Genomic DNA, 5,175 nt, shown 5'->3' with positions numbered 1-5,175 from the left:
GTAACAATCACCATGTCAGGTACACTGTAACAATCACCATGTCAGGTACACTGTAACAATCACCATGTCAGGAACAGGCCTCTCCCTGGGCTGCCACCTTATCGTGGTGGAGAGGTTTGAGTGTCCCAATGATCCTAGGAGCTATGTTGTCGGGGGCTTCATGCCCCCAGTAGGGTCACTCAAGGCAAACCTAGGTGAGGGATCAGACGAAGTGCAGCCCAAAGACCCCTAATGATGAGTGGCAACACTGGGGCCCTACTCTGGAGCCTGGTCTGGAGGTAGGGCACAGCCCAAAAAGGAAATGTGGGTCCTCCTTCTCATGGGCTCACCACCTGTGGGAGGGGCCRTAGGGGTCGGGCGCAATGTGCAATTAGCAGTGGTYGAAGGCGGGGACCTTGGCGGTCCGATCCWTGGCTACAAAAGCTGGCTCTAGGGACGTGGAACGTCACCTCTCTGGTGGGGAAGGAGCCTGAGCTGGTGTGTGAGGTTGAGAGGTTCCSACTAGATATAGTCGGACTCACCTCGACGCACCACTCTGGCTCTGGAACCAGTCTCTTCCAGAGAGGATGGACAYTCTTCCACTCTGGAATTGCCCATGCTGAGAGGCACCGAGCAGGWKTGGGCATATTTGCCACCCATCTCGGTGCCTGTACGTTGGGGTTTACCCTGGTGAATGAGAGGGTAGCCTCTCTCTGCCTACGTGTCGGGGACGGATCCTGACTGTTGTTTGTGCCTATGCGCCTAACAGCAGTTCAGATTACCCACCCTTTTGGAGTCCTTGGACAGGGTGCTGGTGGAGGTTGCTCCTAACAGGGACTCCCTCGTTCTGCTGGGGGACTTCAACAATCACGTGGGTAATGACAGTGAGACCTGGAGAGGCGTGGTTGGGAGGAATGCCCCCCCCCCGGACTCTCCAATCATTGGCGCAGAGGTCAGCGAGGTGGTTAAAAAGCTCCTCAATAGCAAGGCGCCGGGGGGTGGATGAGATTCGCCCGGATTTCCTTAAGGCTCTAGATGTTGTGGGGTTGTGTTGGTTGACGTGACTTTACAATATCGCATGGACATCGGGGGCAGTTCCCCTGGATTGGCAGACCAGGGTGGTGGTCCCCCTATTTAAAAAGGGGGATCGCAGAGTGTGTTCCAACTATTGGGGGATAACACTTCTGAGCCTCCCTGGTAAGGTCTATTCAGGGGTCCTGGAGAGGAGAGTCCGTCGGAGAGTCGAATCTCGGATTCTGGAAGAGCAGTGTCGTTTTCGTCCTGACGTGGTACAGCAGACCAGCTCTACACCCTCAGCAGGGTCCTGGAGGGTGCATGGGGAGTTCGCCCAGCCAGCCTACATGTGATTTGTGGACTTAGAGAAGGTGTTTGACTGTGTCTATCAGGGACTCCTGTGGGGGGTACTCCAGGAGTATGGGGTACCAGGCCCGTTGATACAGGCTGTTAGGTCTCTATGTGACCAGAGCCAGAGTTTGGTCCACATTGCTGATAGTAAGTTGGATTTGTTTCTAGTAAGAGTTGGACTCCGCCAAGGTTTCCCTTTGTCACAGATTCTGTTCAAAACTTTTATCRACAGAGTCTCTAGGTGCAGCCAAGGTGTTGAGGGGATTCCTTTTGGTGACCTCAGGATCGCATCCCTGCTTTTTTGCGGATGATGTGGTCCTATTGGCTTCATCAGATCGTGATCTCCAGCTCTCACTGGAGCGGTTCGTWGCCGAGTGTGAAGCGGCTGGGATAAGGATCTGTGCCTCCAAATCCGAGACCATGGTCTTGAGCCGGAAAAGGGTAGGGTGCTTTCTCTGGGTCGGGGAGGAGGTTCTGCCCAAGTGGAGGAGTTTAAGTATCTCAGGGTCTTGTTCACGAATGAGGGAAGAATGGAGTGGGAGATCGATAGGCGATTTACCAGTCAGTCTACATTCCAACCCTCATTTACCATAATACAATCAAATCTAAAAAGGAAGGAGGAATATAATGGAAGCTGTTGACTGACTTTGTGATATACTGTAAAAGCTAAGCAGCTAAGCATAAGAGGCACAAGTCTGGATTTACCGTTATTGGCAACATAGCAGAAAAAAAGGACTGATGATGTAGAAATTATAAAAACTATTAATAATAATRTTAACTAAATTATTATTAATATATCAGAGTTTATATAATCTATCTAATGTTTATAAAACTGATAGAAAACTGTGTGTGTTATGGATTTACCAACAGAAGAGAAAGAGGGAAACATCTAATTTCACAAGTAAACAGATTTGATCTTATTTGGCTCAATGTGATCTGAGCAAATCTGAAGCTAATAATGTAACAGTTTAAATTTTAAATAATCTTATAAGCAGAACTGTTATTTAATGAACTGGTTAGCAAATATTAGCTTCTGTAACATGTTTTGTTGTACAGAGTGTAACAATGCTGGGTCATGCAATAATTTAAGACAAATGAAGTATTACAAGCTGATTTGTCCTCTGATTTATGTAAAATTTACACAATGTAAAATAATACTTTATATTTGATTATTTTTAAGTTCTTATTAGACAAACATAGCCTGTTGGGAAGATGGTTACCTGATATCAGAGACAAGTTTCATCCTATAACCAGGTATTCAGAGAACTTATTTAAGTGTTGATTYATGACAGTAAGAAATAATAAATGTACTTCATTACTAGCTGAATTCATTTTTCAACTAGCTCAATTCTAAGTTACAGACTGACTTCAGGTCTGGTTTAGATCTTGTTAGGTTGCTGTTTTTGCTCCTCCGTGTTGTCACACATGAATACAACAGTAGGCAAGACTAGTTTGGGTTAGTCTAGGGTTGTTCAAGTCTATGGGTTAGAAAGGAAACATTGCCCCCATCTGGCCAGGAGCAAACATTGCAGGTATGTCTTCAGTATATTTGGGTTTAGAGGGATTTTTTATTGACATTCAGAAACATGTATCCACACACCAAATCTGTCTGTAAAACAAAGAGTTGAACATAGACCGCTGTTAAATTCCATTTGTAAACATAACTTTTTCAAGCAATATTGGTCATTTCTAAAGWGCAAAGGCAATCTTCTTTTTCTTCTTCTTCTTTGTCTTTCACCTGCTCCCTTTAGGGGTCGCCACAGCCCCGCCTCCTCTACTGTTACACCAACCATCTCCATGTCCTCCTTCATTACATCCATGAATCTTCTCTGCGGTCTTCCTCTTCTTCTGCCTGGCAGCTCCATCTCCAACATCCTTTGTCCAATATATCCATTATCCGTCCTCAACACATGTCCAAAACATCTCAACCTGGCTTCTCTAGCTTTATCTCTAAACTGCTCCACCTTCACTGTCCCTCTGATCTGATCATTTCTAATATTGTCCATCCTCGTCACTCCCAATGCAAATCTCAGCATCTTCATCTCTGCCACCTCCAGCTCAGCCTCCTGTCTTTTACCGTCTCGGTCTTGTAAACTYTCCCTTTCACTCTTGTTGCTATCCTTCTTTCACACAACAGCCCCGACACTCGTCTCCACCCACTCCATCCTGCCTGCACCCTCTTCTTCACCTCTTTTCTGCACTGTCCAKTGCTCTGGAAGTGTAAAGYGTAAAKGCAATAATTATTGTTTYATTAGTTTACAAAGCTCAGCTTGCCTTGTTTTTATCAGAATAATATTTCTTGTGTAAGTTGTTTTGCCAGATTTTGTGCCTGTTTAGTCTCTACAGRGTGCTCTACAATGGCTTTAAGTAAAATGTAACTAAAAATACACAAATACTTAAAATGTTTGAATTCTATTCCTCAAATCACACCGAAGAAACTTATTAACTGTTTAGATCATGATGTTCTTTAAAAAGATGTTTTCCACCACACTTTGTTTCAAGGAAGGATTGTTTTATTTATATTTTTACCAGTTGAGGTTTGTCACATTTTTCACAGGTCTGGACTGCAGATACAAAGGAGGGATATGTGGACACTGCTTTGCTGAAGTATGGAAGCTCTTTYCTGAAAAAGATGTCATCAGATTGGAAGCAGTCAGTCAGTCTGACTGAAACTGTCTCAAAATTTTGTATCCTCCAAACACAGAGCTATTTTTCACTTGTGATTTCTTTAGAAGGTGAAACAACATAATGCTTTTTTTCACTTATCTATGCCTAAATGTTGTTTAGTTTTAAATTGTATGTGTTGCTGATGAAATACTTTAATCCCCTCTTAACTTTTAGCATTTCAGGTCTTTTTTACTGACCTGATTTCTAACTGATCTGATTATTTTTTAAGTGTTTTGAAATTATTTTTCAATAAATGACATTTCACTGTTTTTGTTGCACTAATCGTTTCTAACATTGTCATGACATTTGGTTTATAACAAGCACAGAGAGAAGAAAACGTTCACTTTCAGCAGCTTCATCTGCAGGTGTCAAGTGTAAAATAAAATGTTAGTGGAAAATTATTTAACTAGAATTTTACACTCAGCATCCTGCATGTTTTCAGAAAAACATTCAGGCTGAGGAGCCAAAGCGAGAGGCTGCATGTTTATTATAAACAAGATGGAAATCGAGTTTATTACAAAACATCTTATCTATGCAACATATACTTTGCTGCTTCTATCAAGCAGTGTTGAGCATGCTCTGAATGAAGCTAAATATTGTTTTTTTTAACTATCATTATAATAATGTATTCTGTGAAACATTTTACACACAAAAACAAAATAATTAAAAATAAAACMCTTTGATTACGGGTTGAAATATTCCTGCCTTCTATTTGTTTCAAACAAATGTTGTGCAGATGCCTCTATTACCACTAGGCGGCAGTAGTTTGTTGAGCTTTCAGACTTCACAAGTTCAGCTTAAAAATACAGTTTTTCCAAATTTCATATAAAAAAGAATAGAAGGTATATTGAATGCAGTGTCTCAGAATAACATATGGGGGGGGGGGGTGCAATTTTTGGTATCACGGGAAATGTGACAAAAAACTTCATTACATGCTGCTTTTTAGTTGTTTACCTATTTATAATTTGCTTATCTGTTAGACATCTTATTAAATACACAATGTTTTATTTTAAGGGTCAAATGTAAGTAAAACAAACAAAAACAATGTGACACAAATGACAAATCTAAAATGTTTTAAAGTGGAGGTGCAGTCACTGAACTGGGTCACATGTGATTGGTAATTGCAGATAGATTAAAAATATACAGTATCTAATTGTATAATTG

The sequence above is a fragment of the Austrofundulus limnaeus genome, unplaced genomic scaffold (assembly GCF_001266775.1).
Source record: "Austrofundulus limnaeus strain Quisiro unplaced genomic scaffold, Austrofundulus_limnaeus-1.0 Scaffold256, whole genome shotgun sequence".
Lineage (NCBI taxonomy): Eukaryota > Metazoa > Chordata > Actinopteri > Cyprinodontiformes > Rivulidae > Austrofundulus > Austrofundulus limnaeus.
The sequence above is the reverse complement of the archived record's forward strand: the minus strand, read 5'-3'. Positions refer to the sequence as shown.